The sequence below is a fragment of the Dermacentor andersoni genome, chromosome 2 (genome assembly GCF_023375885.2).
Source record: "Dermacentor andersoni chromosome 2, qqDerAnde1_hic_scaffold, whole genome shotgun sequence".
NCBI lineage: Eukaryota > Metazoa > Arthropoda > Arachnida > Ixodida > Ixodidae > Dermacentor > Dermacentor andersoni.
The window spans coordinates 204,249,769-204,273,472 of NC_092815.1; the positions used below are offsets into that span (position 1 = coordinate 204,249,769).

At 49.2% G+C, this 23,704-nt stretch overlaps 1 long non-coding RNA gene across 1 annotated transcript; it reads left to right on the forward strand.

The window, feature by feature from the left end:
• Positions 1-1,095: 1,095 nt before the first annotated feature.
• LOC140216002 (uncharacterized) lies at positions 1,096-23,620 on the forward strand. Its single transcript, XR_011892646.1, has 2 exons — positions 1,096-1,331; positions 23,347-23,620. It is a non-coding gene; the product is annotated as an uncharacterized lncRNA (long non-coding RNA).
• The last annotated feature ends 84 nt before the right edge of the window (positions 23,621-23,704 follow it).

The window sequence follows — 23,704 nt, forward strand, 5'->3', positions numbered from 1 at the left end:
AAGAAAGTGTGATATATCTTCCAAATAATGTTAACCAGAAAGCAAGATATTGTTGAAATACAGTTACAAGCGACACAAATCTGTCCATTTCGTCCCATGTAATATTACTAAGGGATCTCGAATTGTTCGCTATATTTATACATTGTTCTATGCGAATTACGAGGTCAGCCTTGCACAACCTGCTTACATTGGTACCAGTGACCTTTCGTGAACTACAAAAAGAAATCAATTAAACAATTTGAATGCACTAATAATGGCAATGAAAGTATTAATAGGAAACCAAGTGATCGCGTTTTATTCCTCTTGATTTCAAACCCAGAATTCTGAGCCAGTGTAACGATGTGAAGTACGATATAATGTTTTCTGCCGGAATATCTATCCTAGTGCATTCGAATAAAACGTCGTTGAAGAATGTCTTCTTTTCTCGGTTGTTCGCTCCGATGCAAACAACCGAGAAATGCAATATATTATTATTATTATTATTATTATTATTATTATTATTATTATTATTATTATTATTAATATTATTATTATTATTCAACATAAGAGCATGAACTCCCATTGGTTTCGTGCTACGACAAGTAGAGTCTCATTAGGCAATAATATTAATGAAGCCCGCGTGATTCGTGTCGTAAAACCATAGGCGTACATCATACTGCAGATTTTACAATGGTATTAAGGGGAGAGGGGGGCTAAAATCGCGATTTTCGCCAGAAAAAAGGCATTTTCTATTTTGTTTATTTTAGAATCCTACACGTATAAAGAACCTCATTACAAAGTTTGGCTGCAATCTTCGCTGTAGGAAAAAAAGAAAATCAGCTCTCGTGACGATGGCGCGTGCTCGCTGTACAGAGCGCCCATGAACGTTGTGAGGCACGAAACACGGAGTGAATGCCCGCTTTAAAAAGTTTGTTGTTGGCGCGCTTTAGTCATGGGAGACCTTCCTTCGAGAGCACAGCTGGCCGAAGTGTAACGAGAGAGAGAGAAAGAAACGTTTATTATACGAAACAGTGTCTCGAGCGAGGCCGGGTATCACCGTAAGGTGGGAAGGCTCCTTAGTCCAGGAACCCTCCGGCTTCGACTGCCCTCTTGGCCCTGGCAACGAGTTGTCGTTGGTCTTCCAGGTCCACGAGGGTTAGCTTGGCCTCCCACGTTTCGAATAGGTCGTTTGCTTCTTGTGCTCCTTTTGCGTCCGTTTCTGGTTGCATTTCGCCGCCATCCTGCCACGGGCATTCCAGAAGCAAGTCTGCCGGAGTGTCGGGTGCGTTGCACAGTGGGCAGAGGTAGCCATGGAGCGTCGGATAGAGGCGGTGCATCATCCTTCCGTGAGTGTACGTATTACTCTGCAGGAGTCTAAGGATCAGGCTTTCTTCTCTGCCGAGTTTAGGGTGCGGTGGAGGGTACACTCGACGATCGAGCCTGTAATTTTGCAATATGGCCGAATAGTTGGTGGGTACGGCCTCCGCCTCTTCTGTCGCGGGTCAGAGAGCGCGTGGGGAGAGGGGAGCCTGGCTGACGTTCTCGCGGGCAGCGGCGTGGGCCGCTTCGTTACCCTCTAATCCCTCGTGTCCGGGTACCCACGTTACGCAGGTGTACGGGAGCGGAGTGCTTCGTCATTTTCGTATCTTGAATGCATCGGCCGAGATGCGGCCCCTCAAGGAGGTTCTACAGGCGGCCTGAGAGTCGGTGAATATAACCGCTGCGTCTGTGCACGTGGTGGTGGCGAGAGCGATGGGCGCTTCTTCAGCCGTTTCCGGGTGGCGTGCCTTGATGGTTGCGGATGCTAGCTCGCAGCTTCGGGAGTCTACGACGCTGAGAGCGTACGCGTTTCGATGCGGATACTTGGCCGCGTCGGTGTAGCGGGCATTGGGGTCATGCTTGAAACTTCGTTTGATGGCGTTGGCTCTAGCCTGTCTTCTACTCTTGTGGTATACGGGATGCATGTTGCGCGGGACACGTGCGATGCAAATGCACTCTCGAACGTCCGGTGGGATTCGCTCTTTCTTGTCCGTGTCTGCGGCATACATCTCGCTGTAGTTCAGGTGTCGGAGCACTGATCTCCCTGTGGGCGTGAGCTTGAGTCGTTCTAGCTGGCTGTTGTGCGCTTCGGCGAACTCTTGCCACGTGTTGTGGACGCCCATCTTAAGGAGACGTGAAGTAGAGGCCATGGCGGGGCGTCCCAGGGCGACTTTGATTGCCTTCCTTATCATGATGTTGAGCTTTTCTATTTCAGCGTTGTTCAAAGCCAGGTACGGCGTACCGTATGTGATGCGGCTGGTGAGCAGTGCTTGTATTATTCTTAGCGTGTCTTGCTCCTTGAGCCCGCTTCTTTGGCTTGAGATCCTCTTGACCAATTGAGTGAGTTGCGAAAGGGTGCGTTCTAGTCTCGGTAGGCTGGCAGCTCCCGATTCGTCTTTGCGGATGTGGAGTCCAAGTATTCGCATGATGTCGACTTTCGGGATTGTTGTCCTGTTCAGGGTGACGCTGGAGTCGGGCCCTTCGTAGTTGGGTAGCCGGCCTCTCGTTCTTGCTTTCAGGACGAGGTGCTCAGACTTCTCTGGGGCGCAGCGGAGGCCGCAGTTTCGGAGATAGCTTTCGATGTTGTCTACGGCTTCTAGTAAGCTACTTTCTTGCCTTCCAACGTTCGTAGCTCTGGTCGAGAGCGTGATGTCATCAGCATACATCGCGTGACGCAGATCGGGTACGGTCTCGAGGAGTGGGGCTAGCTTGATCATAGCTACGTTAAAGAGTAGCGGTGAAATGACCGATCCTTGCAGGCTGCCTCTCTTTGGAAGGAGGAAGCTTTCACTGCGGATGTTGCAGATTCCGACGGTTGCTTTGCGGTCCATCAGAAAGTTTCTGACGTATGCGTAGGTCCTAGTGCCGCAGCCGGTGCATTTGAGATTGTTGAAGATCGCGTCGTGGCTAACGTTATCAAAGGCTCCCTTGACGTCTACTGCCACTATGGAGTATTTGTGTCGATTGTTTAGGTGATCTAGAAGGCCTTCTTTTAGTTGTAAGAGTACGTCCTGCGTTGAGAGGTGCTGCCTGAAGCCGAAAATGGTGTCTGGTAGGCGGCCATTGTCTTCCAGGTACTGGGTAATGCGGTGGGGCACCATATGTTCGAAAAGCTTTCCCGCACCCGAGGTGAGGGAGATCGGGCGTAGGTTCTCCAAGCTGAGAGGTTTGTTGGGCTTGGGGATCATGGTGATCTCCGAGTGCTTCCATACAGCAGGCAGTTCTCCTTTCTCCCAGCACTCGTTTTAGTAACGGAGGAGAGCCTCGGTGGCCTGCTGCGGTAGGTTGCGTAGGTGATTGTTAACGATCCAGTCTTTACGAGGGCAGGTATTTCTAGTCAGCTTGGATAGGGCTACGTGGATCTCGGCCTGCGTAAAGGGTCGGTCGAGTTCTGGATTCGGTTTTCCAGAGTATTCTTTGCTGCGAGTTGACGCGGTAGAGGGTGCGTCTCCGCATAGTTTCTTTTGTAGTTCTCGCAGAAGGTGTTCTTCTGATCCGGCGTGGTTGTGGATAAAACTGTGGAGATGTTGCTTCTGTTTCGTTTTGGTGGGTTCAATGGCCAGGAGTGCGCGTAGGAGGTGCCAGGTCCTCTTCGTGCTCAGAGTCCCCTGTAGCTTGTCACAGAAAGCGTGCCAGTTCTGCCTGCCGAGGTGGTCCGCATAGTCTTGAGCCTGCTTGGTAAGGAGAGCAATGCGCGTCTTTAGCTTTCTGTTAAGCTTTTGTCGCTTCCATCTCTTCAAGAGGCCACTTCTAGCCTCCCAGAGATGGAGGAGGTGCGCGTCGACCGCGGGTGCATCGGTATCGAGTTGTATGATCTCGGTGTTACGTTTTGCTGTGTCTAATACATTTTTGAGCCACTCGTCGATGCTTGCTCCGTAATCTAGCTTGTTCCTAAATAATTTCCATTCGGTTAGCTGTGCAACACCGGTCTTGGTCTTTACGGGGGTGTGCTACATCCAATTGGAGGATATGGTGATCGTTACCTAAGCTTTCCTGGCTTAGACTTTTCTGGCTTAGGCTTAGGCTTAAGCTTTCCCACTATGACGAGTTGGTGTCCGCTCGTGGATTTCCTGATTTCTCGTACAAAGTGATCAAGTCCGGTAACTGGTCGCGAGGCGGGCTGTACACGCTGGCTACGAATAGGCTTTTCTGCGTCTTCCGTTCCGGTAAAACCTCGATTAAGGTGTGTTCTATCTGGGTGTTCTCTACGTCGTGTTTTGGGCTGTGAGACTTTTCTTCACCAGTATGGCAGTTCGTCGGGATTGTGCATATGTGGCGTATCCTTGCAGTCGGACGTTCTGCGTCTTGGTTTGCTGTAGTGCTATGACGTCGGGTTGATTCAACTTGACGAATTCTTGTAGGTTGGTGTGTCGAGGGCGGTATGATCGACAGTTCCATTGCCATATGCGTATAGTTGAATGCTGGTTCTTTGCCTTGTGGTTAGGGGTCGCCATCATCGATGGATTCGAATTCGCGTTGGCGATCGCGAGTGGGCGAGACCGAGCGAGAGTCGCTGTGGCTGTTCACCCGTGCCTTCTTCCGAGTCGTGGGGCGCGAATTGTCGAGCTGTGCCTTGGTGATGTAGTTATTCTTTAAGTGCGCGATAAAATTGTTGAGCTGTGGCGCGATCCCCTCTATTTTGGCGTTTAACGTGGCGTTCTTGTTTTCGAAGTTAGCGGCTGTTTTTTGACTGCTGATTGGACAATTTTGACTGCTGATTGGACAACGTCGGCCTTGGTCAACGTCGTTCCCGACTCTCTGTTGTGTTTTCGAGCTCCTGGCATTTTTGATGCAGCTTGTCTGTGAGTTCTTGTTGTTCTTTGCATTTTTGAAGCAGTTTGTCGGTGAGCTCTTGCTGTTTCTGTTGACTGCGGAGTAGCTTGTCTATGAGGTTTTGCTGGCTTTGCAATTGGCTGTGCTGATTCTGCAGTTTGCTCTGCTGGTTGTGCTGTTTGTTTTCTAGGACCCGTATGACTGCGGCTTCGGCCGATGCATCCAAGCTGCTCGTACCACCGGAGTCGCTCGAGCCGCTTAACCCATTACAGACCAGCGTGACCATATGGTCACGTTAGTCTGCACAGTGGATTTCATTTAATTAAGATTAACAAAACGGCACCAAAATCGCCTCTGACATGCCGTTAGACAGATGAGAGTTCCCTTTATGGATATCAAGTGGCAGCAGGTGTCAGTCGTGTTGTGGGAGCCCCTCGCAAAGGCGGGAATAAGTGTTGCTGTGCGAGTAGCGTCGCCATGCATCACTCCAAGGGGTAATGTGTTTTTTTTTTCACTACTTGTTTAAGCAATAGTCCGATATCCTTACCTCCATATTGCTCTTCGAATATGTGACCTTCGATGAGCATTTCTGAAAGATTTATGTTTGATTTATCCGTCAACGAGCGTGTTATCTTGCGCGTCGCCATATGGTCACGCTAGGCCTTTAGGCTACTTAACTTCTTTTTCTTTTTAAACTGCATTCTCATCTCTTGCACGGCTGCTGGGGCATTCCCGCAGTGGTTATTTCTTATTTTAATGTCTGAATAGGTTGATGTTGGAATAAATAGCGAAGATACTCGAAGAAGACGATGACGACGTGTCAGTGATCTATATCGACCCGCGATAGGCTAGCACCTATATTCGGATGAAGAGTCGGCCGATGAAGACTCAGGCGGGCTCATTGACAATCTAATCTGGCGGCAGCTATGAGCCGGCGCTGAAACGGTTTTCTCTGACGGACGCCGTATTGGTGGATCCGACTCGGACGATGACGACCCCAGGCGGGCAACGTGACGGAACATGAGGGGTTTCTTCTGCCGTAGTAGATGCGGCCATTCCTGCGAAATTATCCACTGCTTCTAAGTGGACGAACGGGGATCGCCAGAAAAGCCTTGGCATATTTCCCTACGCAAACTTTGCTGCTTACAGGGGCTTTTCACCTGTTGAGTTGTTCGAAATCCTTTTTGACGAAGCCGTCGTGGAGCTGCTAGCAGAACAAACAAGAAAGTATGCGTTATTTTTCAATATGCCAGATCCGGAGGTTACCAAAGAAGAATTAGGTTTTCTTGGAGTGCTGGTTTTGTCCGGCTATAACCGCTTGCCAGGGAAAAAGTGCTATTGGGACAGCGGCTTGGATATGCGCCACACGATGGCCTACAATGCTATGCGAAGAAATCGCTTCGTACAGATAATGCGATTCCTGCACTGTGCGAAATGCAAGCCTAACGCTTAGTGACAAGTTGGTAAACTTGCGTCCATTGATGGCACTATTGAAAGCAAGGATTCTGGAGCACTTTCAACCTGTGCGTCACCTGAGCTATGACGAAAGTATGATTGAGTATTATGGTCGTGATGGCTGTAAACAGCTTATACGCGGAAAGCCTATCCGCTTCGGGTATAAAGTATGCTTCCTAAACGCCAAGAACGGATACCTTGTAAACTTCAAAGTGTATCAAGGCAAGCAGGGGATCCAAGAACATCTGAAAAATATGAAAAGGACTTCGGAAAAGCAGCGGCGCGACTTCTTCAAATGGTGGATGAACTCGCAGCAGAGACGCACGACCTTCCTTTCTTTTTCTATTTTGATAATTTATTCACAGGCATGCCGCTACTCAGGCATCTCAAGGCGCAGGGCTACGAAGGCAGGGGCACAGTGAAGCAGAACCGTGTTCCCAAAGAGTGCCTTATCGCTCGACCACAATTCGTCAAGCGCCAACCACGCGGGCACGAAGAGCCCGTGCTGAGCGACAATGAGATAATTGTTGTTCGCTGGACAACAATTCTGGACAATTCTGTAGAAACGATCGTAAGCACCATTCACCGCGTAGAGCCAATGTCATCTGCAGACAGGTACTCTCGTGTTCAGAAGAAGCAAATCGAGGTGGCCCGCAAAAAACACTGTTGCTCAGTACAAGTTTTATGAGAGGTACGGACCAGATTGATGCAAATGTAGGCGCCCACAGGATTGTAATCCGTGGCAAAAAGTGGTGGTGGCCAATTTTCACTTGACTTTGTGATGTATCTATCAGCAACGCTTGGGCGCTATTTCGTAGCAAAGGGTTCAACGTCACGCAGGTGGAATTCCGCAGGCAAATTTCACAAAGCTACCTGATGCGATGGGCCAATAAGCATAGAGGACCTGGGCAACGCAGAATCCCAAAAACTGGTGATGTCCTGACTGGTACACGGTATGACCAAGTGGCCAACTTTGTTGCACCAATACCTAATGGCAAGAGGTGGAGGTTTGCATGAGATAATTGCAACAGCGCAGTGCACACACAATGCGCAGAGTATGACGACGGCATGTGTATTCCATGATTTAAACCATATCACACTAAATAAGTGCTCGACTATTCGCTATGTATGGTTTTTGTGATGTTTCATGGCTTCAAATAAATGTTTTTCACTTCGCGTATTTTGCTGTAGCGTAAGGGCCCAGTGTGACCATATGGTCACGGGCTATATTTCAAAAACTAATTAGCCAAGAGTAATAATTTTTTGCATGTGAATTATTAGTACAAAGATAAGTTAACATATAGGATTTATTTCAAGATATCAAGAAAAAAAAGAAACCGGTCCCTAATGGGTTAACGCGTCGGCGTAGCTCGCGCGCTTGACTGAGCGGGAGCGACAGCGGGAACGTGAGCGCGAGGCACTTCTCAGTATTGGCTTGGAGCTGCAGCGCCTGGGCGAGCTGCTCGCACTGACACTGCTCGAGCTGGTGGACGAGGTGCCCAGCTCCGGGAACTCTTCACTGCTGGAACTCCAGTGGTTGTCTCTTTCTTGTAGTCTGTTAAGGCGCTGTTGCGGTATGTTGTAGGGTGGAGGGTTTGGCTTCAGTCTCTTCTTGCACTCTATACTTGCAGTTTCGTGCGCTTCTCAGCAGAGCTTGCAGGTCGGTTTGCAGTCATGGTCGTGTGGTTGACCAGTCTTGCCGCATTTGTAGCAAAAATCTCGGATCGGTTTCGGACAGACGTCTTGGCGGTGTCCCGTGTTGCCACAGGTGCGGCAGTACTGCACTGACTTGCGATGTGGTCTGCAGCGGAAGTCTACGCTCTGAAAGATGATGTAGTACGACATCGATAATACGACTGCCGCGGTCGATTGACCAACGATTCGGGCGTGAAGAACGGTGTATCGTGCCGATGCTCGGATTCCTGCCATAAGCTCTGCGGTGCTTGTTCCTGGTACGGGGCCATTGATGACGCCTCGCGAGACGTCGTCAGGGGTTCGTATGTTGCCTTTGAAGTTGTGGTAAGTGCCTCCGAGCTGTATTCTGTTGATGCTGACCAGCGTCTTGGCGTCTTCCTTGTCGGCCGTGCTTGCGATGATTAAATTTTCGATTCTCTGTACTTGTACGCGTACTTTGTCATTGAAGTCCTGCTGCAGTAGTCCACTCGCTCTACCGATGGCGTGCATGATTGCGACGGTGTTCCATGTTGCGAGGTCGAGACCTGCTTGCGGGCGGTAGGCAATTTTAAAGTCGTCAAGTGGCAGGGGCGGCATCATGGGTCTGCGTTGTTGCTGTGAAGGTGCTGGATTGGGCGTTTGCTCATCGGTTGTTCTTTTTTTTTGCCGGCGTCTTTGAATTCGAGGTGTTCTTCTTGGCTTTCTTGTTTCTTGAGATCCAGGCGCTTTCCGCTTCGATTGCTCGGCCGCTTTCTGCGCCACAATTCCAGGTATCTTCCCCGGTGTTTTCTTCCGTCCGGTCTGCTTGCATTCCATTTGCTTCATCTTCTTTCTGGTTCTTTGACATTTCGCATGCAGCAGCTGCCTCTCGGCTCATCGTAGGGGCTCTTCGCCGCAGCGTGGGCGAGCGCTCGTGTGCTCGTGCTCACGCGGCGCGCGGCGCGAGGGTGTTTCTGCCGACGAGATTGCGAGAGCTGGTTCTGGCATTAGGCTTAACCGGGCGGGCGGGCGGTCGTCGGGAATAACGCGTGATATCTTGAGATAAGGTGCACTCACCCGAAAGTGGCTAGTGTCCACCGGTTTCTCTCGTCTTGCCGGTCGCACCGGTGCAAAACTTGGGTTCGTCACTGGCCTTGTTCCGGGGTGAGAAGCACGAGAAGCGGGAGCCCATGTGAGACACGTCTGTACTAAAAAAGAAAGGCATTATTCTGGCTACGGCGCTCTTGCCTACGAGCGCAGACAAGGGCGTTGGACTGCTCTGAAGCTGAAAAAAAAAAGCGATGATGACTTAAAGCGATTGCCGCAGAGCGGGTTAAAAATGAAGAAGTGGGTCAAACCTAGGGTACTTTAATTAATTATTTTTGGATATAAAATAAAATAGCGTGTTATGACATCCTTGAGCGCTTTTTCTCAGTTTACACTTTTTGGTCGAAGCAAACCTTTAGGAAAACTATCATTTCCAAACTGCTTCGCCAAAACCTGCTTTCAATGTAGTGTCTGGGCTGAAGTTTTGTCAGGAACAAGATGAGGTAGTGTTCATATTTCTAACTTTTTATTAACAAAAAATTATTACACGTCTGACATTTAACGACAACGAAAAAAAATTAACTCAGCACAAAGTGATAACATTGCTACAAAATCTAATGAAAAACGCCCGAATGACCTTTTCAAGCCCTATAACCTCCCTAGAAGGTATTGAACAAAAAGAATCAGTGTGTCTTCATTATTTCGGAAATGATATCTTCCCTATGGTGACATGCCTAATTGGTCCGTATTATCCCATTATTGTTCCATTCCAGTATTGGTCCATAACTTATTTTCCATTTGATCCGTGTTGATGACATTTAGAATATGTGTTTAAAAAAAGAGACGTAAACCTACAATGCTTTAAATATCCGTGCTAAAAAGGTAATTTCCAGCCCCAATCCTTCCTTAACATCTTCGTGAGGCGTAAGTTCACAATCCATACACTTCGAGTTCTTGTTGTTCGTTTCAGAGTAACCGCAGTACATTGGGATTGCTTTTTTTTGTGAATGAGAAAACAACATATGGAAGTGGTTAAAATAAGATCTCTGACAGAACATCGCATGTTAACCGCATTTGTGCCCTTTTGAAGATGTGCCCAGTAAATGAGGTTCATATTGACACGTGTACTTATCTTTATCAGGTTACCATGTTTCGCCGCCTAACAAATGTTATCGCACAGCACGGGACGCGCCTGCATGTATCCGAAGTTTCTGGAAAGTTATCGATGCTTCTATCCGCTGTCTGTTGTCGCAGAACATCGTGTTATCTGATTTCATCGCCTGACGCGAATGGTGTAGAACTTTGTGGAATGCACGCGAGTCCCAACCATTAGTCTGTAACATTCGACGACTGCTGTATAAAAGCCGACGCGCTTTACCCGCTGATCAGATTTTCGACGATCGCCGAGTGTGTTCGCCGCTATCGTTGTTCTTTGAGTGTAGCCTGTTTTTGAGGGCACAAGTTCGCCCAATCCACTACGCAGGAATTCAATCACTGGCCACGGACGATCTGCGCGAGACCATCAGGGCAATTGTGCGCGAAGAACTGCGCAAGGTCTTACCTTCGTCGCAGCCTCAAGTGGCCTCGATCGCCGACATCGTGAAAGAAGAGGTGCACCGATCGCTTGGACTTCCTGAGGTGCAACCAGAATCACCGCAGCCCCAGCCGGAAGCGATGACCTACGCCGCCGTCGCCCACCGCCAAGGCTCCCCTGTACGACCGCGCCAGGGCCCTTTAACGCCACAATTACGTCGTCCACCGCCGCCGCCGTCAGCACGCCCACCCGTCACCCAGCACCGCTACGCGAGGAAGACGGACATTTGGCGCGCTCCTGACCACCGCCCGCTCTGCTACCACTGCGGAGAAGCGGATCACGTCTACCGCCGATGCCCATACCGGGAGATGGGACTGCGAGGGTTCGCCGTTAACGCGCCGCGACCACAGGTTGGTGAACGACCTCGCGATATCGCCGACTACCTCGCCGCCACTCAGTGGAGCCGTCGACGACCGTCTCGTTCGCCATCACCAGGCCGCTACCTGTCGCCGCAGCGCCGACCATACACTGGCCCAGCCTGGGGCCGGTCAGCGAGCCCATATCCAGAAAACTAAAGGAAGCAACCGATGGAGGTGCGCTTGCTGTTCATCGAACTGACGAAGATCCTCCGCCGCCGACAAAGACGCGGAAGAAACTACCTCGACAACATAACGACGCGCCGCCGTCCCGACGAAGTGTGGAAGCAGTGAGTACGACGATAAAACACGACCTGACGACGTCACATACCAGCCACAGGTCAACGCGACGCAGCCGTGATACCACGCCAAGACCAAACTGTAATGCAAGATAAAGAACAACCGACCTCGACGTGCTTCTCGACGGCCACGCAGTCGCCGCCACAGTCGACACAGGGGCTGATTACTCCGTCATGAGTGGACACATCGCCGCCCAGTTGAAGAAAGTAAAAACTGCATGGGAAGGCCCTCAAATTCGGACCGCTGGAGGACACCTCATCACACCGACTGGAATCTCCGTTGATGAGCGGACTTATCCTGCCACCTTCGTTATCCTACAACAGTGTTCACGAGACGTCATTCTCGGCATGGACTTCCTGAACCAATATGGCGCAATCATCGACTTGAAATCGAAGTCGACAACGCTGTCAGGAGATGGAGCGATACTGCCGGAGAGCTCTCGTAGTCACCATGCCTTAAGCGTGCTCGAAAGTCAAGTCAGCATCCCGCCTCGCTCCAGCATTGTCGTTTCCGTCGGCACCAAAACACCTGCCGGCGTAGAAGGCGTCATCGAGAATGACCAACGTCTACTGCTCGACCGTGAAATTTGCGTCGGAAGAGGGATTGGTCGACTGCACGGAGGCAAAACTGAAGTATTGCTGACAAACTTCAGCCAGGAGGTCAAGCACATCAAGAAGGGCACGACGATCGCGTACATCGAGGAAATTCTGGAAACCAGTAATGCGTTTGTCCTCTCGGATTCCGCCGCATCTACCCCGACGACCATGGTTCCCGAACCAAACTACAACATTAATCCAAGTCTCCCCATGATTAAGCAAGAACAGCTCAGAAGTCTGCTCCGACGATACAACGGCTGCTTCTCGACGTCATCAAGGATTCGACAGACACCAGTAGCAAAGCATTGCATAATCACCGAGGAGTGGGCTCGACCACTCCGCTAGAGCTCTTACCGAGGTTCGCCGCGAGAACGTGAAGCTATAAGAGAACAAGTTGACGAAATGCTACGCGACGACATCATCCAGCCGTCGAAAAGCCCGTGGGCATCTCTTGTTGTCTTCGTGAAGAAAAAGGACGGAACCTTACGTTTCTGCGTCGATTATCGTCGACTGAACAAGATCACAAAGGACGTGTACCCCCTTCCACGGATACACGACGCATTAGATCGGCTCTGCAACGCAAACTACTTCTCGTCGATGGATCTAAAGTCTGGCTACTGGCAAATAGAAGTCGACGAGAGAGATCGCGAAAAGACCGCCTTCATCACGCCAGATGGCATCTACGAGTTCAAGGTCATGCCATTCGGACTGTGCCCGGCGCCTGCAACGTTCCAGCGCGTCATGGACACGGTGTTAGCAGGATTGAAGTGGCAGACCTGTCTTGCTTACTTAGATGACGTCGTCGTCTTCGCCGGAAATTTCGACGATCACCTTAGGCGGCTTGCGACAGTATTAGAGGCCATCAAGTCATCAGGGCTCACTCTGAAGCCAGAAAAGTGCCGCCTCGCTTACGATGAACTTCTGTTCCTAGGCCACGTTACCAGCAAGTCTGGAGTCCGCCCCGACCCGCAGAAGACAGCTGCCATCGCAAAGTTCCCGCAGCCCATCGACAAGAAGGCAGTGCGTAGATTCCTTGGCATGTGTGCCTACTATAGGCGCTTTGTCAAGGACTTTTCACGCATCGCTGAGCCGCTGACACAGCTAACTAAATGTGACGTCGAGTTCAAGTGGGAAACGCCGCAGGCCGACGCATTTCAAGAACTCAAACGACGCATGCAGTCGCCGCCCGTACTCGCGCACTTCGACGAGGACGCCGATACCGAAATCCACACTGCCGCCAGTAGCCTAGGCCTCGGTGCCGTCCTAGTCCAAAGAAAAGATGGACATGAACATGTGATAGCATACGCTAGCCAGTCGTTGTCAAAAGCGGAAGGCAATTATTCTACAACCAAAAGGAATGCCTCGCCATCGTTTTGGCTACAGCGAAATTTTGCCCTTACCTATATGGCAGGCCATTCGAAGTCATCAGCGACCATCACGCCTTGTGTTGGCTAGCGAATTTAAAGCATCCGTCAGGACGGCTGGCGTGGTGGAGCCTGTTAAGGACGGCCCGCTGAGGTTCAAGTTTTGCCAGCCAGTTGCGACAGCGGCGGCAATTTTTTCTTGGAACGCCAGCGTCACGCTCTAGCCTCGTCGCCATTGTTACCATACGCGCTGGGCGGACCAACTATTGTTACTGAGCCCGACACCGCCAACCTGGTCTGCCGCAAGTGGGGGGAGTGCCCGCGGGAACGTCTACTGAGCCCTCTTCCCACGCGCCGTTGGAGACGCAAGACAATGGGCTACCGACCGCGCGGCGGGGGTCAGCTCGGGGAATAAAAGGCACCTTTCCTGACACAAGCCCCGAGTTCTACGAAATCCAGCTGACTTCGGTTGGGGACCATGAACCTCGCGCAGGGAAGTGTGTGTGTGTGAGTGTGTGTGTGTCTAAACAGTCCCGCAGAGAGGAGACGTGTTTACGATGACGGGACGGCCGTTTCCGTCACCTGGGTATCGGGGGAGGACCGTGTGTTTATAAACCGCTGTTGTGCGGCTGCTCAGTGCACTTTCTCAAGCAGTCATGTTAGACTGATGTACTTTCTCAAGCAGTCATGTTAGACTGATGTACTTTCTCAAGCAGTCATGTTAGACTGATGTACTTTTCTCTCGCAGTCATGCTAGACTGAGGAACTGCATGTAGGTACTGTAAATAAACCCATATTCCTCGTTCTCAATGAGAAGCAGTCCTTCCCTTCATCAACGTCCTCAGCGTGGATAAGTTGGACGATGGCATGGGCCAGCTACCTTCTAATTCATGCCGGACTCTAATCTTGACAACGGGTTACGAGCGATGGGATTGAGCCTCCAATCCTAACAACTGGCTGACAGCGGTGAGATGGACTTTGCGACGTGGTGCTGTGTCTGCGGTGAGTGCTTCGTTCTTGCTTTGACTCTCTAGGCTTCATTTTGTGGTTGTTCTGTTTAGAGCAGTAGGGAAGCTAGATTGTTGAGTGTTAGCTAGGTTGTGTTTTCCTAGCTAGATTTAGCGAGCAGGATCAAGGCAGTAAAGCAGCAATCATGGAGTTAAGAACACTGCTGAGAGACGAATTGTTGATTGTTGGTGAGGAACTGGGTTAGATGTACGCAAGGAAATGCTAAAATCGGAATTACTGAAGCTAATTTCCGAACAGGCCAGTGAGGAAGAAATTGAAATGGGGTTGAAACTTCTGAAAAGAAGAGAGAAACGGGAACGGAAACGAGAAAGAGATGAACGGGACAGAGGAGAACGGGAAAGAGAGAGAGAGAAACGCGATAAAATCGCGAGTTAAGAAAAATGCAACTGGAACTTGAAAGCAAGCGTTTGGAGTTGTCTCAAGGAAGTGAAGGGGCTCTGGGACGATCAAGTGAGGCAGAATCATACCGCATGGACAGGCTATTAAAGCCATTTGAGGTCGGGACTGACATAGGCTTGTTCCTAAGCAATTTTGAAAGGACTTGCGAGAAGATGAACTTCGGTCCGAGTACATGGCCGCAGCGGTTGCTGTCTATGTTGCCGTGTGAGGCGGCACAAGTAATCGCACGACTCAGTGCACAGGATGCATATGGTTATGCAAAAGTTAAGGCTAGTCTCCTGAAGAAATACCGCTTTTCAGCCGAAGTTTTTCGGCAAAGGTTTAGGAGCACAGGCAAGAAAGATAGCGAGGGGTATCCGGAGTTTGCATACGGCTTAAAGGCCAACCTTGTCGAGTGGCTGAAAAGCGCGGAAGCGTACGACAGCAGAGACATGATCATTGAATGCATGTGTCTAGATCAGTTTTACAAAAGCATCCCCCAAGCTGTCAAAGTGTGGGTGCAAGACAGAGGGAATGTAAGCACTGTAGAAAGGGTGGCTGATTTAGCCGAAGAGTACGCAACGCGTAGAAAGTTGAACGCCGACGACAGTAATTCGGGCGATTGAAATAGGCCGCGGAAACCATTTCCGTTCAAAAAGGGTTCGCAGACTAGACGATCAGAGCCTGTAGACTTGGAGGAAAAGCTTACAGAAAAAAGCGAGGAGAAACTTAACGGGGAAACCGCACAAAAGGAACAGAAAATAAAATTTGAATCTTTTAGGCCAATCCGCTGTTATAATTGCCACAAACTGGCAGATATAGCTGTAATCTGCGGGAAGCTTAGCGTAGTTTTCTCCTACGTGGAGGAAAAAGACGAGAATATGGAACTTTTAAGCCCATATCTTCACGACCTGCAAGTTAATGGCAAACCATGCAGGGTGCTAAGAGACAGTGCCGCCACGATGGACATTGTCAATCCGTTTTACGTGCGGTAGGTGACTTCACCCGAGAAGTAGCATGGATCAAACTGGTTGTAGAAGAACACAGCGTGTGTCTGCCCATGGCCAAAGTCAAAATCAGTGTACCATTCGGGGAGTTAGGGACTGAGGCTGCAGTTTCGAAATTTTTGTCACTGCAGTACCCTTACATCTTTTCGAATCGTTCGAATCAGTTACAGCGTGACAAAGGGCTTAAATTGGGAGAGGGCGTAGTACAGGCATTGACGGGAGGCCAAGCTCGTAAGATCGCGTCGCTTTCGGCTGAAAATGCACAAGCTGCTCCAGCGGAAGCAGAAAAAGGGATAACTTCTATACTCGAATCCGAGCTAGGCCCGAGGGACAAAAAACAGTTGAGGAGAGCCTGCCAGCTGACCAGCTCAATGAGGGCGTAGCACTAGAGTCTCAAAATTCAAGCCTGCAGGACGAGCAAGATGACGCAATCGCAAGCAAGGCAGGGTCATTAGTATTATCACCGGCCTCAAAGAACTTTGATAAGCTCTTACGTGTGGACAGAGAGTCACTGCCAGCCGAGCAAAAGAATGATGACAGCTTTGCTAAATTACACCACACAGCAAAAGAAGGCATTGCTAGGCGTAACGTGACGATACATGAGAGAGGAGGATTGTTGTATCGGCACTACAGAGATCGACAGGGTGGGATTTTAGATCTGCTAGTCGTACCTACTAAGTACAGGGAGGACCTTTTGAGTCTCTGTCATGGAAATGGGTGGTCAGGCCACAAAGGCATAAACAAATCAAAAGAAAGATTGCTTATGGAATACTACTGGCCTGGCTGTTTCAAAGACGTAGAAAACGCCTGCCAGCGCTCTGGTAAACCTAGTGAGACATGGAAAGCTCCACTGAAGGTAGTGCCCTTAATAACAGAGCCTTTCAGACGACTTGTAATAGACACGGTAGGGCCTCTACCAAAAACAACATCGGATCACCGGTACTTGTTTACCATGCTGTGTCCAGCTACAAATTTTCCAGAAGCAATCCCTCTGAAATAGCTCAGCTCTACCGAAGTAGTAGACGCGCTTTTGAGAGTGTTTGCACGAGTTGGGTTTCCAGCCGAAATTCAGGCGGATCAAGGGTCAGTATTCACGAGCGCACTGACTTCCACATTCTTGCAAAAGTGCGGGGTAAAGTTAATACACAGTTCCGTCTATCACCCTCAGTCGAACAATGTAGAGGGGTGGCATTCAGTGCTCAAGCGAGTTTTGCGTGCGCTCTGTTACGAGCGCAAGGAGGACTGGGAGAACTGTCTGCCGGCACCTTTGTTTGCTTTGCGAACGGTTCCACACGAAGCGACAGGGTTGTCGCCAGAACTACTGCATGGGAGGACACTCCGTTCTCCACTGAGAATGTTAAGAGAGATGCGGGAGGAAAAAGGAGAGAGTCCTACAGTGGTTGAATACGTGCTAAATCTGCTGGAACGGCTAAGCGCAACCCAAGAATTAGTCGAAAAGAACATGGGAGTAGCTCAAGAGAACGCCAAATTCTATTACGACAAGAATGCGAGGCTTCGTCCGTTTAACGCCGGAGACCAGGTAATGATCCTCAAACCTTCAAGAAAGAACAAGCTTGAAGTTCACTGGGATGGGCCCGTTAAAGTGTTGCACAAACTTTCAGATACTAACTATGCTCTGAAAATGCCCGGTCGCAGGAAGGAGGTGAGGATATATCACTGCAATTTGATGAAACCATATATAGAGGGGAGCGGAGTCGTTAACTATACCATCTAAGAGCAGCGTGGCACTAGTACCAAGTTTAAGGAGTGTAGGGCGACCTCCACTCTGAAATCGGCCTAGAAGAAGTAGTAAAACATTCGGTAAGCTCGCAGGCTCTTAGACCCGAGCAGCTAGATGAGCTAAAAGGGGTGTTAGGGGAATATCTCGACAGATTCAGCGATCGACCAGCTAGAACCGAACTAATAACGCATGAAATAGAGCTGACATCAACCGAACCCGTAAGATCAAAGCCTTACAGGGTGTCTCCAAGACAGAGAGAGAGATTATGGAGGCAGAGATACAGCGCATGCTAGAGCTGGGAGTTATTGAGCCCGCTGAGAGTGACTACACGTCACCGCTAATACTAGTAGAAACCCCTAACAAGGACCCTCTCCGTGCGTTGACTACAGGAAGTTAAATGCCATCACTAGGGATCAGCTGTACCCGGTACCCAACATTGAGGAACGAATTGAAAGTGTTAGCGCTGCTAAATAAATTTCAACTATAGATCTCGTGCGGGGGTACTGGCAAGTTCCCCTTTCAGAAAGTGCCAGCCTCTATGCCGCATTCATCTCGCCTGTGGGCACTTTTCGCCCTCTCACACTCAGCTTCGGGCTGAAGAACGCGCCGTTTAGCTTCTCTAAGTTAATGGATATTGTCCTAAAAGACTTGCAGGAGTTCGCCTTGCCATATCTGGATGATGTAGCAATTTTTTCGGACAGCTGGAAACAACACGTATCGCACCTCAAACAGGTGTTCTCACGTTTGAGGGAAGCCGGCTTAACCATGAAAGCGGAAAAGTGCAGATTTGGGTGCTCGCAGGTTACTTATCTGGGCCATGTTGTCGGCCAGGGCACGAGACGGCCGGTCGAGCTGAAAATAGCTACGATTGGAGAATTTTCTCAGCCGCGCACGAAAACAGACCTTAGTTCATTTTTGGGACTTGTGGGGTACTATCAACGGTACATTCCGAATTACTCGCAAATGGCAAGTCCATTAACGGACGCCCTCCGAAAGGGAGCACCGAGTAGCGTACACTGGGATAAGGACAAAGAGAACGCTTTCCAAAGTTTGAAAACGCTATTGGTTTCTCGTACTGTGCTTCGCACGCCAGACTACACAAAGGAATTCACAGTTCAATGCGACGCAAGCGACAGAAATATGGGCGTGGTACTTAGTCAGGTCGGCGACGATAACGAGGAGCATCCTATCCTCTATGCCAACCGTAAACTAAATGTAAGAAGAGGAAGCCTACAGCGCTTCAGAGAAGGAATGCGCTTGTTTAGTTTGGGCCGCCCAGAAGTTGTTGTGTTACTTGTACGAAGCGAAGTTCATCTTCGAGAGCGACCACTGTCCTCTGACGTGGTTCAATCAAATGCCACACAAAAATGGCCGCTTGCTCCGATGTAGCCTCACTCTCCAAGAGTACAACTTCTCCGCTAGATATAACAAGGGAAAATTGCATAACCATGCGGATGGTTTGAGCAGGGTAATTTGAATTCTGTGTTTGAGGGTCCCACCTAAATTTTAGGGTTATTATTGTTAATTTTGTTAAGCCAAGAAGATCCCCTCTCATTTAGCAGGATTTAGCAGGACAAAGAGGTTAGCCAGATTATCCGCCCGGTTGTTTACTCTCTGCACCGGTAGATGGGGTAAGGTCAGAAAAGAGGGTGATGAAACAAGAGAACATATGAACTAAATGTGCCTGCACAAACACAGTATCTGACAGCGACTGTAGTTTTTCTGTTAGTCCCGATGCTTAAAAAGCACACACACTAGCACTTTTAGCGCAATTTGGGCTGACTTTGGCTGCACCAAAAGCCAACAAGTCTGTTTTTCGTAAGGGGGTGGTTGTCAAGCTTGTCGATCGTGGTGCGGAGGACCTTTCTTTGTCCAGCTAAACGAGGAGAACCGCATGAAAGGTGTGCAATTATTTCCTTAAGCTTCACATTCTGTGCTTCTGAATATTTCGAAGAGAAAAAAGTAGGCATTAGTGAATGCTACTGCAAGCCAAAGAGGATAAATGAGAGTAACGTTCCGTCGCGGTAAGCCTTGCGGAAGGTAGAGCCGTGGTTGGAAATCCAGGGGACGAATGCGCTGGTTTGTAAAGTCTGCCGAATTCGACAGGGACAATGTGAGCTCACGTACAAGCGCGCAGCATCTTCTCGCTGCATCCGCTCTTGACATCCGCATTCGCCTGAGCTATTGCGACCTTTCGTCACGATGCTCTTTATTGTTGACTCCTTTACGCAAACGTTTTACCTATGGCCTATCTATACGGAAGTAATAAATGAAAGAGAGGGGCACCAAACCAACAAGGCAACTATAAATGGGCTTTTTAAATTAAAGTCATGAGAGATGCCTGCGTCAGCCGTACGTTTTATGGCAGAAGTAATGCGCCTGTCTCTGTGGCACATTTAGCAGGCTTGACTGATATGCGCGGCCAGTCCGGCATATGTTTGGCATCTTTGCTATCACGTTTTGTATTTTATATTATTTTTGTTTGTTATTAATTAGTCATACATTGGTGGCATTAGTTAGAGAATACGAGGGCACTGAATAGCGCCGGCAAGCGACAGTTACTGAATACCTTAAGCAAGAATGCCAGAAGAATGCATAAATCAGTATTTTGTGTCATGCGAATCATACATGCAAAAACGTATTTACCATCTAGATGCTTTTCGGTGTTTGCCCGTTTTATGTATGATGTTGTGTCGTGAATGTATGGACACACGAGGAATAATAGATATTGAGTTCCACTGATCTCTCCTATTAAGAACAACTTCTCTTAAGACGTACAAATTTTCACCGTCCATTCGAGTTAATTTAACCGAAGTCTACTGATTCTCACTGTACGCGATTTCAATTAAATATGAGCACCGTGGAAAATTACCTCAGTTCTAGGAAACACAAGCGAGAATTTATCACGTCGCGTAGTTATATCGCACAGTCAGCAAATAAAGACGTACATATGAGGACCGTTTCCTCCCTTTACCACCACAGATTTGGCGGCGTAGAAAAAAAAAAGTCATTGATTGCGCACGTACCGTGGCCACACAGCAGCTGTGCTCTGCTACAAGGCGAATATTTCTCAATACAGCGGCTTATGTGAGCCGCCCATTAAGGAGCGAATGCGATGAGCAGCTGGGAAACGCCCTCGTGTGGCTCCGAGCACCCGTAAATCACAGCAGAGCGCACCTGTCAGCTCGGCGCTTGGTCACCGCTACTACTTAGCGTGCGCGCAGTAATGAAAAGGCGGCGGCGCTCTTGGCAGCGCTCGAGTTTCCCCGAGCGACTGCGTGTTTCGCCGCTCTGGAGTCGCTAAGCTCGGAGAGCCGTACTCGCTCCGTCGTGTTCTTGCAGCGCGAAAGTAACGCACGAACAGGCACGAGCTGTGCTCGCGCAGTGCTCTTTTCTCGCCAGCCTTTAACCTGCTTTCTAGGAGGAGGAGCAGGAGGAGAAATAGGCGGAAAGACTGGGACACCAGCCGGTTCTCAGACCGGCTGGCTATATGCTTTGTGCTGGGGAAAGGAGGTAAGGGAAATAAAAGATAATAGAAAGGAGGTGTTAAAGAGGAGTAAAAAAGAAGGAAGAGCAAAAATAAAGGATAAGAAGGAAAGGAGAAAACGGCATTGCTAAAAACCTGTCTCTAAGACCGGTCCACCGCATGAAGCGCAACTCAGCTTCTTCTGATATGATTAATAAAAATCGGGCCCCTCGGTTTCTTTTGCTCTCGTTGATTACAACACGAGGGTCTCGAATACGGCAAGATTGACGCCTTCAGCTAGCATGTATGGGTTTATTAACCAGTTGCCGTCACCCAAATTGATCATGTACTCGTGACGCTTGCGGCAGAAAGGACGTTCAACATCCGCCGCCAAAGTTCGTGAGTACTGGTGCTGGCTAACATTCCCAGGGTTAGATAAAGTAGTAAAAAAAATGACCGCCGCCTTTTCACTACTCGGAAGCCTAGTGAAAACGAAGCACGGGATGCGTGGCTTTTCGTTGTCGTAACGCCTCGACTTCGCGCTCCCTCACGGCGAGGTCGGCAGGTCGACGACGAGCCCTTTCTCGAGCGAGTTCTCGGCGGCGTTCATCAAACGCCGCCTGATCTTCGGCCGTACGCCCGACGCACGTCGCACTCCCGCTGCCGTTCCTTCAATGCAGCGTGCTTTTTGACAGAACAAACCAAACGCGGCCTCCCCCTCTGACTGCAGGGCCTTAACTGGCGGTAAACGGCAGGCGCGAGGTTAGCGAACACGCGATAACACTCTCTTCCTACTCAGGAAGGAGGGGACGCCTGTGATTGGCTCTCGCCTGGCGCTGCGTGTACTTCTTCATGCGTATAAAACCCCGCTTTAAACGGCGCGTATGATGAACCGACAGTGGCTGATAGTATTTAGTAAAATGTTCCAAAAATGAAATGCGTCACGACAAAGTATAAAACAATGTTCTATTGTCTCCGGTTGATTACTAAGTCTACAATAGTCCTTTTTCCTGAGGCCACGTTTTAACCGGCAGGGTGGAGGTGTGCAGCTTAAAGAAAGATGTTTTTAGAAAAAAACTATCGAAAAAGACTTTTCTCTCACATCTTATGATATCCGGTTTCTTCCTTTCAAAAAGACAGCCAGTAATACACCATATGATTTGTTCATGTTATTAGGACCTCATTCATTATGGAAAAGCCGAGTGATCGATAGACATGCCGAGACACCTCGCTCAACAAAGTCTATCTTTCGAGAAGAGGCTGCTGAAGTGCGTAGTGTGTTTGCTACTTCTGATCCCGCACCTGAATGGATTTCGAGTCTGGACGCTTGTGTTTGTTTGCCCGAATTTGGGGCTTTCACTGGACTGCGTACCATGCGTGCATTTGCTTCTCCTGTATGTTCAAATGTAATGTAACAATCTTGGATTGACACTACTGGTGATTGCATGCAAGAATAAAAAAAAAAAAACCGAGTGGCTGACTCTACGTGGTGGTCTCGCAACCCGGAGGTCGGTGGCTCGAATCCGCAGCCCAACAAGCAATCTTTATTTTCGCGCGGCTTTGGTTTTTTTGTGTACGGAAGAAAACATAAATACCACAGAAAGTGAATGGCAAAGCGGCGCCGTGGTACCTCATTTAATAAGAGCATAGCACGCGCAATGCAAAGACGTGGGCTCGTACTCCACCAGCGGCTAGTTGTTTTTTTATCCACTTTAATTTCCATGAATTTAGTATTTCTTTAATTCAATTAGTAAGTACAAGTAATTTCCCCATTCTTATCCTTGGTGTCTGTTTCGTAGGCTTTTTTCATGATATGATTAATAAAAATCGGGCCCCTCAGTTCCCTTTCTTCTCGATCACACCCACATATATATATATATATATATATATATATATATATATATATATGGGTGTGTGTGTGTGTGTGTGTGTGTGTGTGTGTGTGTGTGTGTGTGTGTGTGTGTAAGATAGTGCAGCAAGTTGGCCTTCGTGCGATTCATTTGTTTCAATTCTGTTTGATGAATAATGAGAGGGGGAAAGAGTGTGGCGAAGGCGCCTGTGCACGCGGCCTGCGCTTCTGTGGTTATAACGCCACCTGCGTCAGAGGTGTCGGCGTAGTGTGGTGCCAAATGCAAAAAAAGAAAAGATGATTTCATATGTACGCAGCCCATGTATTCAGCCCATCTTTGCAGCCTAAACAGCTTCGCCGGTAACCTGTTCCCCTATAAATGTTGCTGCCCCACGAATGTTTTGCAGAAATAGCGGAAACGTACAGTACCGTACCTTGAATTTAAATTTAACCCAATTGCCTGCAACCGCAGTCGTGTCTATAGTAGTAGCGTTTCCTTGCTTTCTCGCGTCACCTTTTCCCTATCCTTCCCTCCCTCCCTTGTATGGGAACGGCAATAGAAGAGTGGCAAGGCTGTTATTCACTCGTTTTGCGACTGCGTCGGCTCTATCCATTCTCTGCCTCCTCTCCCTCCTTTTCTCTTCCATTTTATGTAGCTTCCCTCTTAGCTTGCGCGATAGTAGAAAGGTAAGCGCCGCAATTTTTGCAATTCTTTTGCAGGAGCTCACGGGTAATCACATCTGTCAAGAGGCTAATGTTGCGACGCCCAAAAAGCTCCAGAGGGCAGTGTGCCCATTCGACGCGGTGCAAAGGTCCAAACGAGCTTCTGGCGTCGCCTTTCCTTTCTGCCGCACCTGTTGTGTTTACGCGCGCTCTGAACCAACCCCCGATGCGGTGTGCCAGGCAGTAGCAGCAGCAGCAGCAGTGCGAAAGTCGAAGGAAGAGGCAAAGAAACCTTCGCTTTGAGACATAACAAATTCGAAAGGAAAACGTTGGCGGTAGTGAGTTGTGAACTTACGAACCATGCTCAGAAGTCCAGTGTCTTACCCACTGGGCTAACTTATCTCGGAGGCGTAGG